At 41.5% G+C, this 21,074-nt stretch overlaps 1 pseudogene; it reads right to left on the reverse strand.

Moving 5' to 3' along the window:
• Nucleotides 1-19,819: 19,819 nt before the first annotated feature.
• Nucleotides 19,820-20,755, reverse strand: LOC147419609 (uncharacterized; annotated as a pseudogene).
• Nucleotides 20,756-21,074: the final 319 nt, after the last annotated feature.

The raw sequence follows: 21,074 nt of genomic DNA on the forward strand, positions 1-21,074 counted from the left end.
AAATGAATGAGGACATTACACCGGTGCTAGACTGTTACATCAAAGGAAGATTGGTTAGGAAAGGTCTAGTGGATGGGGGTGCACAAATTTGCATCATGACAGAGGGACTCATGCAAAGACTAGGCATGCACATCCATGAGACACCTGAAATCAAAGTCAAGATGGCAAACAATAGCAAGGCTAGGTGTGTAGGCATTTGTAAAAATGTCTTTGTAGAGGCCTTTGGCATTAAGAAAGTGGTGGATTTTTATGTTATGTCGACCAAGGGAAGTGGTTATCCATTTATCCTAGGAAGACCATGGCTAATGAAAATGCGAGCTTTTGCAGGATTGGGAGAGTGGGAAATTAATTTTCAGGAATGACAATCATAAGAAGGTTGTCTTTGACATGAAGGAGCAACGTCAAGAGGAGCTCCATGAAGAATCATCTCAAAGTGAGACGGAAGAAGGTTGGACCGATAGCACTTCAGAAGAAGAAAGTAGCGGCAGCATTACTGAAGAGGAGTCTTCCATCGAAGTCATGGGGGTAAGGTTTAAGCCAAGCAACCAAGAGACCTCGTTTCAAGGCTTGGAGGAGGTAGGTCCTCAAGAGAACGAAGGTGTTCAAGATGAAGGGATGCTGGAAGGTATGCTATCAACAACACTTACAAAGGATGAAAGAGAGGAGTTCAAATGTGTGCTAAGGAAGTTTCCTAGGCTTTTTGCTAAAGACTACACCGACATGCGTGGGGTAGATGTTGTTCAACACAAGATTGAGTTAAAGCCTGAGGCCACACCTAAAGCTCAGAAGCTACGAAGGCTAGGAGTTATAAAGGAACAGGCTCTACTCAAGGAGATAAGAAAGCTTCTAGCATCAGGTTTCATTTATCCAGTGGAGAATTCAGAGTGGGTCTCTCTTGTTGTTGTCACTCCTAAAAAAAATGGCAAGTGGAGGGTGTGTGTGGATTACCGTCCCCTCAATGAGGCAACAAAAAGAGATCACTTTCCCCTTCCATTCCAGGATGAGATACTAAATGAGGTAGCTGGTCATGAGAAGTACACTGTGTGCGATGGTTACTCAGGTTACTTTCAAATAGGTATTGCATTGGAGGATCAATTGAAAACAACCTTTATCACTCCTTGGGGCTGTTATGCTTTTAGAGTCATGCCATTTGGTCTGACAAATGCTCCTGCAACATTCCAACGTTTCATGAATATGGTGTTTCAAGCATTCTTTGGAAAGTCAATTAGGGTGTTCATTGATGATTTCTGTATTTATAGCTCAAAATCATTACATCTACAAAGGGTAGAAGAAGGTTTAAAGAAGCTCTACGACATGGGAGGTCAACTCAACCCCGACAAGTGCCATATAGGTGAGGATGAAGTAATCTTGCTTGGTCATAAAGTTTCTTACAAAGGCATTGAAGTGGATCCTTCAAAGGCAAAGGCTCTTATTGAGCTACCATCACCCAAGAGTCTTAAGGAGGTCATCTCATTCATTCAAAAGGTGAAGTATATGTCACGCTTCATTCACTTAGCCTCGGAGTTACTTCACCCTTTGCAAAAGTTGACACAACAAGTAGAATTTGCATGGTCTGATGAGCTTGAAGAGTACTTTTGTAACATTAAAGCCATTTTGTCAGAGCTACCAACACTCATGCCTCCTTATTGGGAGTACACATTCTTTGTTAGCTCTAGTGCTGGGAAAGAAACAATTGGTGCAGTTTTGCTACAACAAGATCCCTATAGTACCAGGATGCGGCCCATCTACTTTGCTAGTAGGGTCATGAATGCTTTAGAGAGAGGCTACACGGAGGCAAAACTCATGATGCTTTCTCTCATGTTTGTGATAAGGAAGTTTAGATCCTACTTGCTCCCAAACCCTTTTGTAATCCTCACCGCAGAGAATTTGTTCCCTTGGGTGTCATCTCAAATGAATCTTAGTACTAGGATCTCAAAGTGGATTATGGAGTTGCAAGAGTTTCAATACTCTTTCAAGGTAGAAGATAGTGTGCGTGCACAATTGGCAGGGATTCTCACTTATAGAGTGCATGAAAAGGAGATTAAGGTGCCTGAAGTAAAGACCCTACCATTGCCACCACCAAAAAGTATTCCTAATGCTTTTACCTTGTTCTTTGATGGAGCTTTTCGTCGAGCCACAGGAAAAGCAGGGGGAGGGCTAGTGTTGCTCAACCCAAGTGGAGAGGTGGTCATGAAAGAGAAGTTCAATCTACCAAGTTCAGCTAGCAACAATGAAGCAGAATATGACACACTACTTCATGGTTTAAAAATAGGCATTGGTCATGGTATACAACGTCTCATGGTAAAAGGGAATGCACTTCTCATTGTGAAGCAGATTTTAAGCATTTGGGCATGCAAAAATGAAAGACTAAGGGCCAAAGTTCATACCATCCATAGGCTATTTAATCAATTTGAGGAGGTGCAATTATATCATATTCCTAGGAAACAAAATGAAGATGCTGATTTACTTGCACAACAAGCCGTTGCATGTGTAAAGAAAGAAGTGCAGGGCATCATGGTGGCGGCTGCTGTGAAGCAACCGAGGTACCAGGAATTGGAGTCATTGGATCCCATCATTGGCTACATTTTGGAGGGTGAGTTTCCACCAGCCTTCACAAAAGCTCAGAAGAGGAGACTCATGAAGAAGGCAAGCATGTATCTCTTCCTAGAAGGCTCCCTCTATCAAAGAGGGAAGGATAAAGTGTGCAGAAGAGTACCAACTATCGCGGAAATTCCAGCCATTCTACAAGGTTTGCATGAAGAGGCATGTGGTGGTCATTTGTCCCAAGAATTAACTGTGAAGAAGATTTTGCTTGCGGGGTATGTTTGGCCAAGTCAGCATGTGGATGTCCAACATTGGTGTAAAAGTTGTCACAATTGTCAGGTAAATGGGAATAGAAGATTGATTTATGGTCCAAGGCAAATTGTGCTTGCAAATGGACCCTTTGAAAAGTGGGGCATTGATGCTATGGGTCCTCTTCCTAGGACAAAAAATGGTAAACTCTACATTCTAGTGACTGTAGACTATATGACTAGGTGGGTGGAATCACAAAGTGTGGCAAAGGTAAATGAGAGGACAGTGAGCAAATTCGTCTACACTCACATTTGTTGTAGATTTGGCACACCTTTGGAGATTGTTTCTGATAATGGTCCAGGGTTTAGAAAGGGATTGCTCACAGAAGTCTGTGAAGAACTTCGCATTCTACATCGTCACAGTACACCCTACTATCCCCAATCAAATGGTTTGGTAGAAAAAGCTAATGGTGTCATTGCAGGCATCATTAGAAAGATGGTGAAAAACAAGACAAAGTTGTGGGATGACTTCTTGGATGGTGCCTTGTGGGCGTATCGAACCACATATAGGGAAGCCACGGAGTTCACACCATTTCACTTGGTCTATGGTCAAGAGGCTTTACAGCCAATTGAACTAAACATTCCAACAATGCGACTTCATGGCAAATCAGCACGAGATGATCAAGAAGCATGGATGGATCGACTTCTTACCTTAGCTGAGCTTGAGTGGAAAAGAGAAGCAGCATACGAGTGCTATAAGAGGAAAGCCACACAGACAAAGGAGAAGCTTGACAAGAAACTGAAGGCCAAAGGCATCAATGAAGGAGATCTTGTGCTAAGGTATGACAATCGACTCGATAATCGTTTTGATGCCAAATTTGAAACAAGATGGCAGGGGCCATACATAGTCAAGAAGGCTTTCAATTCAAGCTACTATCAACTTATGGACTTGAATGGGAAAGAGCACTCCAGGAAGGTAAACGGCTATCGCTTGAAGCCTTACTTGAGCCGCCTTCTACCAAAGGATCTACCAGAGCAAAAGGCAACTATCCCATGTAAGTATTGTTCCATGAAGCATGAGTGTAGCACAAACCAAAATTCCAAGGGGCCAAACAATGAAGATCTTCTCAAGGACTCTGAAGCACTCTCTTTGGAAAAGATTCTTTATGATGGTACATGAATATACCATCATCCTGGGGGAGGGCTAATGATAGCCGTTTTTTCGGCTCTCTGTAATTGCCATAGTGAGTTATCTCACCCTATCAAATCACTCAAACACTGTGGTTACCCTCACCCTTTCACTGTATATAGGTGCGTGTGAGTTAGGGGACTTTTCCCATATCTCCTTACTGAAATAAAAAACCCTCAATTAGCTAGTCATTGGGCTAGTTGAGCCAAAAAAATCAAAAATATAAAAAATATAAGTATATTATGGCCCATGCCTATGTAAATATTTCTTTGTATATAGGGCCTAAATAAAAGGATTTTTTCATAATTATTTTGGTATTTATTTAAATATTTCTACCTAGGTGTGTGTTATTTATGCTCTGTACATTGCCTCACCATTACCGCAATTTTTCATACTCTTTATTCCATATAGAAATATTTTCATGTAAGCTTCTCTTATATTTGGTGTAACTCCACCCCAACAAAAATCCAAAAAACTAGTTTTATTTATGTGTATATTTTTTCACTATTGTGATTTTTCCCTTCCTACATCTATTTTGTTTTTTTTCTAAAAAATTAGAACACCAAAAATATTTATCTTTTTATGGTAGCCTCATAATGAGAGAGATTTCTTTTGACCCCTTTATATTTTTTCCACATATATTATTTATATGTGACATGTACATATTTTTTAGACCCCTCAATATTTGATTTTCTTAGTTGTACTATTCACTTATATCATGATCTGAACAATATCTTCAATTATAGACCTACCAAATAAGGTCAAGGGTAGGTGGCATGCATACATGCACTATGGAGGGCTCACTCTTGGAGGTATTCAAAAGAATCATCCAAAGAAGGACCCCACAAGGACCTTGTGGAGTGGAAAAAAACGGTCGGTTTTGCTGAATTTTTAAAGTTCACTTGCTCTCCAAATTTGAAAAGGTGATACAAACAAAAGTTGTAGCTCGTGGGCTGAACTTTCGCCTCAAATTTTTTCATATTTTTTTGACCTACGAGCTGTGAGCTATGATTTTATTAGTGGACCCCAGTTTTCCCATGCTATGCAGCCACACTCTCTCTTCCACTTTATCATTTTCCTCTTTCACACACACTTCTCCACTCATCATCCCCACCTCTCTCACCACTCCTCTCTGCACCCTACTCACCTTCTCCTCCACCTTGAAGAATAAGAGAAATTTTTTCATATTTTTTTGACCTACGAGCTGTGAGCTATGATTTTATTAGTGGACCCCAGTTTTCCCATGCTATGCAGCCACACTCTCTCTTCCACTTTATCATTTTCCTCTTTCACACACACTTCTCCACTCATCATCCCCACCTCTCTCACCATGGTGAACTCATACCTCCCACACACAATTCCATTCCAAAATTGACCACCTAGTCTCATTTTTCCTCCTCCAAATTACCCATATCTATCAAAAAAACCACAAAATTCAGCCTCTTCTCTTAAAAGACAGCATCATGGTGGTTGATTACTCAGTTTCAATTACCTTGTCTCTCAAGGAAGGTCAAGAGTGGAGAAAAAATGTACCGTCAAAGCTAGTGGACCGTCAACAAGCATCAAAATTGGCCCTACTCAAGACACTTGGAGCATCAACCTTGTAAGAAATCCACCTTTTCTTACCTCTTAAGAGTTTTTCTTCCTTATTTGTATCCTACATGGATACTCCCATTGTAAATATCCAATTCCATTTGTAAATTAATACTAACTCTACTAACACTAACCCACTATGAAAAGTCCTATCACCTCCATTTCTCTCCTCTCTCTTTCCCCACCAACTTCTTGATAATTCCAAGCAAAAGAAATTAGATATATTGCTGAAAATCTAACCCAACCATGGTTAGAGGAGTAACCCTAGCCTTCAAAATTGCTATAAAAGGAGGGTGTAGCTAGCACAAAAAGGGGGGGAGAACAAAGAGCACTATGCTATAGCTTGAGAAGCCAAGCTCAACCTCTTGAGAAGGAGCTCTTGAGTGGAATCTCATTGGCATTAGGCATATGTATGTGTTGTATTAGGGGTGATTAGCAAGGGAAATCTATGCCATTGTAAGAGAGAGTGATCATTAAATTGAGAGTAGGAAATCTATCATTTCTCCTACTAGAGTAAGCCCAACATTTGCTGAATCAAGGAGGGTGAATTTGGACTAAGCATGGATACCTTGTCTCCCTTCCAACGTGAAGTCATGGACAATAATGATGTGTAAGTGTCTTGGTGTTTTATTTAAGTTCTTGATAGCTTGTCTCCGGGTATTGTTATCAATTTAGCCATAAATCCCACATGTTGTAAGAGGGCGACAGGGTGGAGAGGACTCCCCTGGCCTTAAGACAGTGATTGGGGTGGCTTTTTTCTTATGATGTGTTGTGGTGTAATTTACTCAGGCTATGTTGAACAAATACTAATCTCACTTTGATTGGTCATGACAGATTTGTAAGAAGGCATTAGTGCAACAAGCACCCCCTTCCCCCTTCTCTCTCTTTCTTACATATATATATTTATGTTTGCTTGATCATTAACGATACACTTCAAAGCAACCCGAGCACCATCTCTCTCTCTCTCTCTCTCTCTCTCTCTCTCTCTCTCTCTCTCTCTCTCTCTCTCTCTCTCTCTCTCTCTCTCTCTCTCTCTCTCTCTCTCTCTCTCTCTCTCTCTCTCTCTCGTGTTTTAGTGTGTGAGAGCGTTTCATTGCCCACTCTTTATGCTTTGGATTGGCTTACCTGCCATTCTCTTCAATTGCTATATGATGCTTTAACCCTTGCTTTGCCTGCCTCGTGATGTCCTCTTGCTTCTTACCTTGCTTTTTTTACCGTGCATGCCTTCTCCTCCTTGCTTGCTTGCCTCGACAAGTTTACTCCCTTGCTTGCTTCGACCAAGCTCGCTTCTTCTCCTCGCTTGCTTACCTCCACAAGCTCCTCGCCTTGCTTGCTTCGACCTAGCTTCAAGCTCCTTCCTCTCAACCTTGCTCGCTTCGCTTGTAATCCTCTTCTCGTCTTGGCTTTCTCAAGCCTCGACGAGCTTACCCTCAAGCTTCTTCGACCAAGCTTCCTCCAAGAACCTTTGTTGCTTCCACCAAGCTCCTCCTGTGAATCTCCTTCCTCCAAGCTCCTCCGGGCTTCTTTTTTCCTCTTTGCTTCACTTGGGATCCTTCGTTACCCTACTTCTTCTTGCCCTCGTTTTTCTCCTTTACATGCTCCTCTCTTGATTACAACCAAGAGAGAGAGAGAGAGAGCGAGATTGTTTCCTTTCCTTTACTAACCGAATACGAGAGAGAGAGAGAGAGAGAGAGAGAGAGATCGACCGAGAGCTTCTCTTGCCTGCGTATTCCTCTTCTTCTTCATGCCTTTATGCCCCCCTCAAAGTCTCATCCCCTTTTTGTATTGCCTTATTGCTCTAGCACGGATCCTTCGCAAAGCGAGAGAGAGAGAGAGAGAGAGAGAGAGAGAGAGAGAGAGAGAGAGAGAGAGAGAAAGAGAGAGAGAGTTCTCTTTGTCCAAGCTCCGACAGAGAGAGAGCTCGTGATTCCTTCCCTAGTTTTCCGCCTCTCCTTCTCTCCTCGTTTTCTTTTTCAACCTCCTTCGTTGATGCTTGCTATCTCCACATGCAAAAAAAAGCCCTCCTATTATTAGCGTGTGCCCTCCCTTAGCAGTGGCGCCCGGCGTCATTGACGTGGCACGGGAGTCGTGCCAATGACGTGGCAGTGGTCGGACTTCACCTTCACGGAATCGCGCAGGAAGAGCTCCGAAAATGAGCGCGAGGGGTCCCTGAGCATAGTTAGTCTCTGTGGCGGGCTCATCCGAGCCATCTACAAGCCAGCACGAGCGAAAGCTCTCATGTCCTCGCTGTCGGTGCAGCTCAGCTCGCCTCCCATCATCTCTTCACACTCGTTATTATTGGGGTGCCCCTTTGATCAAATGGGCGGCCCTGTTTAATGGCCCTTGGGCTCCTTGGTTGCCTTGGTCGGCTTTGCTTAGTGGCCTAGATTGGGCGGTCGGCCTTCGAGCTCCACATTAGGCATACATATTGGCCAAGGCACCACCAAGCTTATCCATTGGGTGACCACGGCATTTCAAAAGATGATATTTTTGAGAATTCAACAAGAACTTTCTGTGCCTTCGTAACAGCACCACATTTCGCATGCACTTGTCGAACAAAGCACATTGCCAAGCACGGCAACTTCCTTGAGTAGTCCCGCAGTCAGTGCATTCCAAGAGACCACATTCCGAACACGAAGATCTTCAAGCACTTTTTGTACTTTACGAGAATTACACCACATTTGGCATACAAGTACCGTTGTTAGCAATATACCTTGCTATCAATGCACTGCATAAGATAACATTTTGGACAAATTCTCCTTGAGCAATTACTCTTTTGCATTCCAAAATCCCGACTGCAGCTCATTGACTAAGCTGACCGGAGTGGTACAGAACCGGTCCCCGGTGAATATTTACCGGCCAATGTCTTGGCAACCGTAAACCCGATCACCGATCTGAAAAGACCAACGACCTCCAGAAATTGAGCACTTCAGGCCCATGCATTCATTTCATTTATGTCACCTCAGCTGCAGTTTCCCAATCTGGTACGGATCTGCAATCGACTTAAACTTCAAAGTGCCATAACTTCTTCACCATGGCTCCAATCGACGAGCCGTAACGACAGGCCAGTAGAGCACTTCAAGCACTACAATTCTAGATCATAATCTCTCATCTGTGGTCACTGCAAGCATACTCATTTTTGGCATCATTGAGGCATATGTTGGCCCTTGTAAGTCGTATCTGGCGTACATTAATCATTAAGCTTGGCCTGTTATCAAGCCCTGATCACTGCTCACTTAATGTGTAGGCTTCAAAGAATCTTAGCTTGCATTTGTCTGCTCTGTTTCTCTACATGGCAGCGGAGCTGCACGACATCCACCCCCTCTGAACCTGCACAGCCTCCGGTCTGTGCCAACTGCACTTCAATCTACATTTGCTTTAGGTACCTTAAGCTCTTTTCCATCATCAGACTCTCGTAACTAATAAACTTACAAAAAAAATGAAATAAGGCTTATACCCTATCGTCAATGGTCTAGCTTAATCATTATATAGCTGCCCATCAAAAATCTCTAAACTGTATCTGCCATATCTTCAAAGCATTCAATTATGGATAACATGTTTAGTGAACCCCACCAAACTCAAGTGCTCTAGTTAATGATGCACACGGCTTGACCACTAAGCTCTCCTTAAGGAACCCTGTCAAGCTCAAGTATGCCTTACTCTATCTGCACACAGAATGGCCATCAAGTCCTTTACTTCAAGTTTTGTTAGCAGAACCAACTCAAAAGATGTGAAGACACTTCATCAATTGTCCAAAGAAGTCAGCTGGAAGCCAGCCATGTTATCTTATTGAATGCATAATCAAAACTCTCCTTACTCAGCGTAAATCTAGAAAACAAAACTTTGTACCATGAAACCCGCTACAACAGATAACTGGTACTCTTCAAATCTGGAACTTGCACTTCAATACCCCCGAGATCAAACGGGAACCCAATCATTTGTCCCATTGTGAGCATTCCTTTAAAAAATTTGCACCATCCTCTAGATCATAGGGAAAATACAAGAATTTCCAATTATTAGAGCATAAACATAAATTAACCCATAAATATTCATGAAAACCGCTGAGAGCGGATTTTTTGAGATGGGGCTCAACTCAAGGCTCCCACCAGACAACCACTCCGTGAGACCCTAAACACGCATATTTATTAAGGGCACGACCCTCTTTTATGGAGAAAGAAAGAAACCAAAATAAACCATATACAACACACACACACACACACACACACACCCACACACACTCACACCTTCCTTATGTGCTTCGACACAAAATTCCCTTCAACCATTCAACACACACTCCTTAAGCAATCCCTTTGAACACTGCACAAACTCACATGCAAAGATTGACCTTCACCATATTAGTGCTCATATACTTCTAAGAAAAGCAAGCACAAAACCTCAAAACTCAAAACACCATAATGCACAAATACTTGACAACTCCTTTCCTTTCCCAAAGAAGAGACTACTTAAACACATAAGGCGGCATGCATAGAGAGATCTTCTCCATCTATGCAGCCCCAAGACTTACTTACACACAACATAAGGAGAGAAGCCAAGCAAATAGACACCATGGTGCACAAAAACTTTCTCAACAAACAAGCAACCCAATGAGCACAAAATATGAGAAGCTGCCAATATGTGCTTACCAATTTTACATGCGTTTAGAGCAAAAGTGTGACGACGACACCCCAATTAGAACAATTTGTTGATCAAACCATGAGATAGATCATTGAACTTGATATCCTTGCTCTCATATAGAATCTACAATCCTTATTTAGGGATGAGTATGGTAAGAGAAATGTTTGCAAGAGAATGGTAGCAATAGCATATTGATGCTCTCTCTATGGTGCCGCTTATGATAGCGAGCTTAGGAAATGGATAGGGAGACAAGAGGAGAGAGAGATTAGGGCTTCCCTAACCTTAGAGGAGCTTATTTGCAGCAATGGAGTAGGTGTGTATATTTTTGTGCTTGCCAAAGGGCCTATTTATAGCTGTACAAGACCTTGGGTTAGGTTAAACTTGATTAGGGTAGGTAATTAACCATAGTTAGGTTCCCTTTTGACCATTCCTCAATTATGAAAGTAAGGGACATATTTTTTCATTAAAAATAGCCTTTTAAGTCATGGAGGCTCCATAAGGTTGATAATGTATGTGGGCCCCACCATGATGTCCCTCCAGTGGCTCCTGCAGAGTGTCCCCATCCTGTTTGTTGTGTCACTGGAAGCATCTTGAGCCGACCCCTCCACGTGCAAGTGGTTTTTAACTCCCCATTGGTATTTTAGAATGTTGAAGAAGTCAAGAAAACTTTTCACCTTTGTGGTTTACCTGATTGTAACTTTGACCTGCAGTAACAGTGTCCGCAGCACCTTGTTTTCACCATAACTTTCAGCCTGTAACTCAGAATTGGGTGTTGTAAAAGGCAAAGTTGACCTTTTCAAAGTGTTTAAGCTGGTTTTGGAGTGTTCCTCAAGTATACCCACGAGCTATGTCGTTCAAGATGCATCCAAAACACCTTTTGAACCAAGTCTCCTTGTAGGGGGCCCTTTAGCATGCATCCAAGGTGTAGCATGCTTTTTCAAAAGAGAATCCACCTTAAACAAATGAGGTAGGCTCCAATAAAGTTTGATTTATTGGGCATATACATTATATTTAAGATTTGTTGACCAACACAAGTAAATGATCCAAGAGTTGGGTCACATAGTGGTGGGGAAGGGAAGGCCTACAAGGTTAACCCTACCCTTGAGAGAAGGTGGGTAAGATAAGTGCCCATAAATTATTTATTTACAAATTATGGGATGTAGATAGTTATTTAAATTAGTAAAGGTAATTAGTTAAAAGAATGTGCAGTAAAAAAACTAGGAGAGTAGAATTAAGTTTACTATTTACATTTAGCATGAAGAGAGAAATATGATGTAAATGCATAAAGATCTAAGAAAGGTAAGGTGTTTGTATGGAAAAAATCTATTACGGAAAGAGAGAATGAACACTAGGTTAAAAATTTGATAAAAAATATATATATTTGAGTAGAAATGTAGTGCAAATGCAAGGTTACCATTTAACGCTACTCATATTAGCCCTCCCCCTTCATCTAGGATCATTCATGCTCCTAGATGAAACAAAAGAGTTTTTTACTTTTTCTTTTCTTCTTTTTTTTCTTTTTTTCTTATTTTTCTAAAAAAAGGAGGAGTGATATACACTCTTTTACTCCATTAGACCTGCTTTTCATTACCTCAATCCCATAAATTGGAGATGGGAGGGTTGCCTTGGGTATGTTGAGATTCCAAGGCTGGTTCTTCTTTGCATATCAAAGCTTTAAAAATAGGTGGAGCATTTGCCAAGCCGAAGGGAGCCATGCCAATTTGGAGCTTAGACGATGTAGGTAGATGACTTCCTATCAACGGATTGATACGTTGAAAGTAGGGCTTTAATCTCCATCCATTGACTCTGGTCTTGTGGAGTTTTCCTGATAAATCTGCTAATCTGTAACTACCATTCCCAAACTTTGTTTTTATCATGAAAGGTCCCTCCCATCTTTGCAAAAACTTTTTGTCAAGTCGAGTATCAAGTCGGTTATCATAGCAAAGAACCAACATACCTTCCTTCAATCCTTTCCCCTTGAGCTTCTTGTTGATTTTGTCCCTTTGGCTTGTGGCTTGGGCAATGTAATAGTCGATGGAATCTTCTCTATCAAGCTCAAGTCATTGAAGATCTAAAATTCTTTCCTGCAAATCTTCTTTTGGTCTCTTTGCTCCCCGTGAGAGAATGCGTAGGCTTGCAATCTCCACCTCAATAGGAAGGAGTGCCTCCTGTCCATATACCAAATGAAAAGGAGTGAATTGAGTGGATACCTTGAAAGATGTTCTGTATGCCCATAGAGCTGCGGTCAAATGACGATCCCAGTCGTTTGGTCGATCCGCAACCTGCTTAGAAATGATCTTACATATCATTCCATTCACCTTTTCAACCAACCCATTGCACTGAGGGTAGTAAGGTGTAGAATGCAAATGTTTGACTTTTAACTTTGTCAAAAGATTATCTAGGAGCTCTGCTCTAAACCCTGGACCACGATCTGACAAAATCTCTAATGGTGTGCCGAATCTACTGCATATGTGATCAAAGATAAATTTTGATACCTCCTCGGCTGTAATTTGTGTTGTACTTGCTGCCTCCGCCCATCGTGTCATGTAATCTACTCCCACAATGATGAAGACCTTCCCGGTAGATGTGCGAGGTAAGGGGCCTATTGCATCCACACCCCACTTCTCAAAAGGACCATACAAAATTATTGGAACTCGAGGTTCGTAAGTGAGTCGTCGATTTCCAGCAATCTGACAACCTGTGCATGACTTACACCAATGTTGGACATCACGGTTTAGACTTGGCCAAACAAACCCTGCTTGCAAAATCTTCCTGTTTGTAATATCATGAGAAAAATGACCCCCACAGACATCATCATGGCATGAAAAGAGGATTCTCTCTATTTCTTGAACAAAGGGCACCCTTCTTAGCACCAAATCTTTCCCTTTATGATACAGATCATCTCCTATGAGTTGGTAAGGAGTTGCCTTTTTTACCAACCTATGCCTTTGCACTTTATCCAAGTGTTTAGGGCACTCACCAGTTTGGAGGAAAAATATGATGTCCTTCAATTCCTCTTGGCCTTGGTACTTTGGTTCGTAGAGCTTCACACCTCCCACCATGATCTAAAGTTTCTCATTGGCGAGATAATCTGCTTCCTTGTTGAGGGTTCTCACAACATGTTGTACCTGTGTAGCTTCAAAGTTCTTTATCAAAGCCTTCACCTGTCTAAGCCACTCCACTAGAGTAGGGTTCTTGCACTTCCATATCCCTTGGATTTGCCTAATAACTAGTAAGGAATCACCTCTTATTATAATTCTTTCGATGCCAAGTTTTCTGCATTCTTCAAGCCCCAACTTTAAGGTGACATACTCAGCCTCATTATTAGAATGAACATTTTCCAAGGTGATACCTTTCTTAACAAGAACTTCCCTTTGTGGACTTAGAATAAGAACCCCCCCTGCTGCCTGATCGTGTTGTCGTCGGTAAGCTCCATCAAAGCACAAAATGTGTGCATTGTCCATCTCCTCCTCATTATTTTGTGGTGTAGCTTTGTCTCCTGCCTCTGGTGACTCTTTCCTTTCTCTCACTTTGTATGTGAGAATGTCTACAAGACCTGCCCTTGTGCTATCTTCCACAAGAAAAGTGTATTCGAACTCTTGAAGTTCTAGAACCCATTTGGCTATCCTAGATGAGAGGCTCATGTGTTGCACAACATATGGTAAATTGTTTTCCATGGTGAGAATGACAAATGGTGCAGGTAAGAGATATGATCGGAACTTTCTTACCGCAAACATAATTGTGAATACCACCTTCTCCATATCGGTGTAGCCCTTCTCTACAGTGGTCATGACTTTGCTTGCAAAGTATACTGGCCTCATGTAGCATCTTTTTGGGTCTTTTGCATGAGAACTACACCGATGGCCTCCATTCCTACACTTGGCGTGATGTAATATGTATCCTTTGGATTTGGTGGCATTATTGTTGGAAGAGAGTTGAGACTACCCTTTACTTCAGTAAAGCATAATTCATGTTCCTCTCTCCATTCAAATGTGGGTTTGTTTGCTAGCTTGTGCAAAGGTGCAATAGCTTCCGCTAGAAGGTGAATGAAACGAGACATGTACCTTACTTTGTGGTTGAAAGTCATGAGCTCCTTGGTTGTCGTTGGTGGTTTTAGAGACAAGAGAGCATTTACTTTTGATGGATCCACTTGAATTCCTTGCAAAGAAACCACATGACCTAGCAATACCACTTGTGACTCTGCAATGTGACACTTCTCAGGATTAAGTTGTCCCCCAAATTGATGAAGCCTCCTAAGCCCCTCCTCAACTTTTTGGCAATGAAGTCTTTGGCTACTATAGATACAGAAGTCATCCATAAAAACCCTAATTGACTTTCCAAAGAAGGGCTGAAAGACAAGCATTGTAAACCTTATAAAGGTACTAGGAGCATTTGTGAGCCCAAATGGCATCACTCTATAGGCAAAGCAACCCCAAGGTGTGATGAAAGTGGTTTTTAACTGATCTTCTTCTGCTATTCTGATTTTAAAATACCCTGAATACCCATCACACACTGTGTAACATTCATAGCCGGCTACTTCGTTTAAGATTTCATCTTGGAAAGGAAGAGGAAAATGATCCCTCTTTGTTGCAGCATTGAGCGGTTTGTAGTCAACACAGACCCTGCATTTTCCGTTCTTTTTAGGGGTTACTACAATTGGGGACACCCACTCAGAGTTAGACACAGGGTAAATGAAATCAGCTTTGAGGAGTCGGTTAACCTCTGTCAAAAGTTCCTCTTGTTGTATTTTTCCTAGGCGCCTTAGCTTTTGAGCCACAGGTTTAGTACCTGGTTTTAATTCTATGCCATGCTCTATAACATCCACACCTCTAATTTGTGAGTAATCAGTGATAAACAAATTGGGATACCTCTTGAGCATATCGATGTAGGACCGCTTCTCCTCAGGGGTAAGATCTTTTGCAAGCATCCTCTCAAAGTCTTCAAAGTGCTTGTGGTCACCTTTGTTATCCTTTGTTTGCTCCTTTGTTGGGTCAACCTCTATTGATGGAGTTTTTGATGTGTTGAAGATGATTCCCATTACATCCAAAGATGATTCTTCTTCGCTATTGGATGTAGTGGTTGAACTTTCCTCGTCGCTTGAGCCAAAACTCTCTTCACTTTCTTCATCAGCCGTGGTCTCATAGTTGATGTCGAGCTGCTTTCCTTCATGCCAATCGTATACTACATGTGCCCCTTTTTGAGAATCAATTGTCCTCGTCCCCATTTTTTATCTGCATTCACAGCAATGATCCAAGGCCTCCCTAGGATGATGGGATAGCCCTCCCCCTTGGCTGGCATAACATACATGTCCACACATGCATCTATATTACATACGGAAACTTTTACATTCTCGATGATCCCTAGGCACTTCACACTTGCATTGTTGGCCAGCCTAGCTTGACAATTAGAGGATTTAGTGATTTCAAACCCTAGTCTATTCATGGCTCTTTCCGTGATCACACACATTTGTGCTCCACCATCAACATACACATTGGATACCTTCCTAACCCTTACATAAGCATCTACAATAGGTTACACATCTTGTTGTGGCTTTGAAGTCAATGCCTTTATTGTCACCTTTTCTTTCTTTCTTGGGAGTCTTGTGCTTACAAGTTTGGACCAGTGCCTTCTCACCTTGGGTGATAGATGTAGGAGTTAAGGCCAAGAAATATTGGGCTTTTGAGTTTGCAGATCTTCTAAGATGTTGTAGGGTTCCATATTCTTTCCTAATGGAAAATCGTTGATGCCGATCTCCCTTCGCCTTGACCTCTGCTTCTTGCCTCCTTCCTCCTTCTTTGACTTTTTCTTCCTCTCCTTCCTTGCAGGTTCTGACTCTTCATTCCTTGTGTCTTCATCCTTGTTGTGTGCTCTTGTGCAATTTTCTGCTGGCATAACATCAAAATGTATAGGGCTCACCTCTATCTCCTCTTCCAGCTTTATGACATTTACTCCTCTCTCTTCCTCCACTGGTGGGACAGGAGGGATGTTTGCCACTGAAGGTGGTGGTGGTCGACGAAGAATTTACGGGGCTTGAGCATGCTCTTGCTGCACCATGAGCGGAGGGGGTCTAGGAGGGTATATGTCCCCTGGAAGCCTTCAAGGGTGAGGGCAATTATACATGCCATGACCAACTTCGTTGCAATTCCAGCATCTCAACTCTTGTGCTTGACATCGTTGATTGCGATTCCCTTCTCTTGGTTGTCGTTGTTGGGGTAGGCCCTGCACTAGAGTCAAGGTGAGACTCTCTAGTTGTTGAGTTAATCTTTGCAAGATCTCTTGTTGTGATCCTTCCCCTATTTGTGAAGTTTGGGCAAGAGAGCCCCTAACTTGTGCTCCCATGCTTGGTGAAGAATCCCTCTCAATGACTTCATTTAGGTCCCTTGTTCTATGTGCTTGAAAATTTAACTTCTTGAATTTGACCATGGGCACCTCATGTGCTTCCTCAAATGTTGATGGGAATTTTAACTCTGCCTTGGTCTTCAAAATTGGATACAAGCCAGCCATGAACCTATCTTTCTTTAGAAAGTTTGGTGCACCACCTTGGTTTTGTAAGGTAGCCTCCCATCTATCCCATAGGTTAAGGAAAACGGCCTCATAAGATGGGTAGTCTTCAAGGAATACCTGTTTATGTTGAAGTAGACACTTCCAAAGACCCTCTGGAGTATCTCCTTGCCCAAATTTGGCAAGAAAAATTGCACGTAGCCTCTCCCAATTGGTTTTGTTTTGAGGTTGCAAGGCCTCGTACCATGCCTTAGCCTCCCCTTTGAGAACGAGTGGAAAAGCACGCAGCTTTACCTCTTCTTGATCTCTCCCAGAGATGAGGTGTTCCATCTCCAAATTATCCAGAAATTCTTGTGCATCCTCACCATTTTTAGAATGAAAGGTAGGAAAAGTGCTTAAGATTTTTACAATACAAGGAGGCTTGTGTACCACAAAGTTTTGACTACGATGAGTGATCACATCAAAATGAAAATATATACATCAAGTGTTAGTTCATAATTTATCATAGGCAAAATAAAAGGGTTGATTGAGGCATTAATTTCATTAAGGCGAGTGGGTCCAAAAATTCTCCTAATGGTTGCTTGAAATCTAAATTTTGTAGCAATTATGATGTGCACAGATTGACGAGCTATGGGTGTAAAAGGAGAAGCAGCACCAGGTTGGTTCATGTGACAATGTGTTCTCCTTTTTCTTTCTCTTGAAGAAAGTTTCCTTTGATTGGATCGCTATCTAAGCGCCTCTTGTCCCTGCCTCAAAACAAAATAAAAACATGGACATCAAATGAATCATCATAATTAATGAATGGAAGAATGATCGGATTTGGAGATGCCAAGATTTCACCAAGTCTTTCTGCTCCAAACATAAAAACAATGCGTTGTTGGTAAAAAAAAATTGCGATCTACACAAATGTTAATTCTGATGCGTTGTGAAAAATGAAAAGCATATGGTGCAACTCTATTGTTCATGAGGAGAATAGAAGGCAATTAGGAAAGTTCCTCAGTGGGGGCACCACTTTTATGAGAGCGGATTTTCTGAGATGGGGCTCAACTCAAGGCTCCCACCAGACAACCACTCCGTGAGACCCTACACACGCATATTTCTTAGGGGCACGACCCTCTTTTATGGAGAAAGAAGGAAACCAAAACAAACCATATACAACACACACACACACACACCCACACACACTCACACCTTCCTTATGTGCTTCAACACAAAATGCCCTTCAACCATTCAACACACACTCCTTAAGCAATCCCTTTGAACACTGCACAAACTCACATGCAAAGATTGACCTTCACCATATTAGTGCTCATATACTTCTAAGAAAAGCAAGCACAAAACCTCAAAACTCAAAACACCATAATGCACAAATACTTGACAACTCCTTTCCTTTCCCAAAGAAGAGACTACTTATACACATAAGGCGGCATGCATAGAGAGCTCTTCTCCATCTATGCAGCCCCAAGACTTACTTACACACAACATAAGGAGAGAAGCCAAGCAAATAGACACCATGGTGCACAAAAACTTTCTCAACAAACAAGCAACCCAATGAGCACAAAATATGAGAAGCTGCCAAGATATGCTTACCAATTTTACATGCGTTTAGAGAAAAAGTGTGACGACGACACCCCAATTGCAACAATTTGTTGATCAAACCATGAGATGGATCATTGAACTTGATATCCTTGCTCTCATATGGAATCTACAATCCTTATTTAGGGATGAGTATGGTAAGAGAAATGTTTGCAAGAGAATGGTAGCAATAGCATATTGATGCTCTCTCTATGGTGCCGCTTATGATAGCGAGCTTAGGAAATGGATAGGGAGACAAGAGGAGAGAGAGATTAGGGCTTCCCTAACCTTAGAGGAGCTTATGTGCAGCAATGGAGTAGGTGTGTATATTTTTGTGCTTGCCAAAGGGCCTTTTTATAGCTGTACAAGACCTTGGGTTAGGTTAAACTTGACTAGGGTAGGTAATTAACCATAGTTAGGTTCCCTTTTGACCATTCCTTCAATTATGCAAATAAGGGACTTATTTTTTCATTAAAAATAGCCTTTTAAGTCATGGAGGCTCCATAAGGGTTGATAATGTATGTGGGCCCCACCATGATGTCCCTCCAGTGGCTCCTGCAGAGTGTCCCCATCCTGTTTGTTGTGTCACTGGAAGCATCTTGAGCCGACCCCTCCACATGCAAGTGGTTTCTAACTCCCCATTGGTATTTTAGAATGTTGAAGAAGTCAAGAAAACTTTTCACCTTTGTGGTTTACCTGATTGTAACTTTGACCTGCAGTAACAGTGTCCGCAGCACCTTGTTTTCACCATAACTTTCAGCCTGTAACTCAGAATTGGGTGCTGTAAAAGGCAAAGTTGACCTTCTCAAAGTGTTTAAGCTGATTTTGGAGTGTTACTCAAGTATACCCACGATCTAAGGCGTTCAAGATGCATCCAAAACACCTTTTGAACCAAGTCTCCTTGTAGGGGGCCCTTTAGCATGCATCCAAGGTGTAGCATGCTTTTTCAAAAGAGAATCCACCTTAAACAAATGAGGTAGGCTCCAATAAAGTTTGATTTATTGGGGATATACATTATATTTAAGATTTTTTGATCAACACAAGTAAATGATCCAAGAGTTGGGTCACATAGTGGTGGGGAAGGGAAGGCCTACAAGGTTAACCCTACCCTTGAGAGAAGGTGGGTAAGATAAGTGCCCATAAATTATTTATTTACAAATTATGGGATGTAGATAGCTATTTAAATTAGTAAAGGTAATTAGTTAAAAGAATGTGCAGTAAAAAAACTAGGAGAGTAGAATTAAGTTTACTATTTATATTTAGCATGAAGAGAGAAATATGATGTAAATGCATAAAGATCTAAGAAGGGTAAGGTGCTTGTATGGAAAAAGGCTATTACGGAAAGAGAGAATGAACACTAGGTTAAAACTTTGATAAAAAATATATACATTTGAGTAGAAATGTAGTGCAAATGCAAGGTTACCATTTAACGCTACTCACCGCCTGGATCATATGGCATATAAAGTAACTGACAGCAATCATAGCTGGCATGATAACCTCCTGGGTCATAAGGTAGTAGAAGATCATATTTCAACTATATTGCACCTCCACAAACTTTCTCATAGCATAGGAACAAAAAGTCCCAAATTCCCATCATAGCAGAACCCAGAGGCAAAATGAATTCAATCACTGTGGTTTCCAAAATATCAATCTGCATTTGTGAGTCATTGAATGTCATCACTTCATTTGATACCACAAATGTTGCATGGCTGCCTTCTGTATTAGGCACAAACTCCTATAGAGCCTCATCCAAAAGCATCATAAGCTCTTCATCATATGTTGTAGGATGTTCTTCACTACTTTTGTCACAAGGAGCTCGAAATTCCTCTAGCACATCATCAAGAAGATCCATAAGCTCCATATCTTCCTCCTTGGAAGAACCACCTAATCTGTGAGTATCATCACAGAAAACCTCATCGCATGTTTTGTACATAGACACAAATTGTTCTGGCAGCTCCACACTTCCATTCAAATATCTTTCTACTTCAATAGCACAAGTCTCAGCATGCATTACAAAGATAGCATCAATTTCTTTTTCCATAACATCATCATAGCAAACCCTATAACCTGTAGCAGTCATAGACTGATCATCATCCATCACCCCCTCTGAATATGCATCTCCATAATCATAATCTTTGTCTTGGTTCACATCAAATACATATGGTTGAGCATCAAATACATCTACATCATCATCAGTGTCCTGAAATGCAGCCATAGACATGAAACCCTCTTGTATAGCATCATCCAAAACAATTGCTTTTGCATGTAATGTTGCATAAGCATTCTCTTCATGTTCTACACCCAAAGAGCACTCCAAATGGGCATCCACATCACATATTGACTCTGACAAACATGTTTCTTGCTCACTACTAGCAACTATGCTTGTATGCAAACCATGTACTGGCTCTGAGAAACCTGCTTCCTCATTTATGTCACTTTGAGAGGATATGACTGCATGCTTAGCATCCATAGAGTCATATCTTCTTTGGAATAAAGAAGACAATCCCAATCGAGCATAAACAGTATCTACTATGAGATCATCATCTGCATGCAATAATGTCTCGTCTTCCAGAAGACATGCATCAATAACAGATTCTAACTTAGCTCGGATAGAATATTGATCACCTGTATGATATGATTTTTGCATTAAGAAAAATGGCTCCTCATCTTGTCTGCTTTCAATTTTTTGAAGCTCCAGGTCTTTATTCACTGAGATCCCCTGTAAAATTGCTTCTGCAAAAGCATCCCAATTATCTGCATATGTTCTTGCAATAACTTGAACTTGCTCC

Source organism: Adiantum capillus-veneris, chromosome 29, assembly GCF_014529385.1.
Source record: "Adiantum capillus-veneris isolate H3 chromosome 29, ASM1452938v2, whole genome shotgun sequence".
NCBI lineage: Eukaryota > Viridiplantae > Streptophyta > Polypodiopsida > Polypodiales > Pteridaceae > Adiantum > Adiantum capillus-veneris.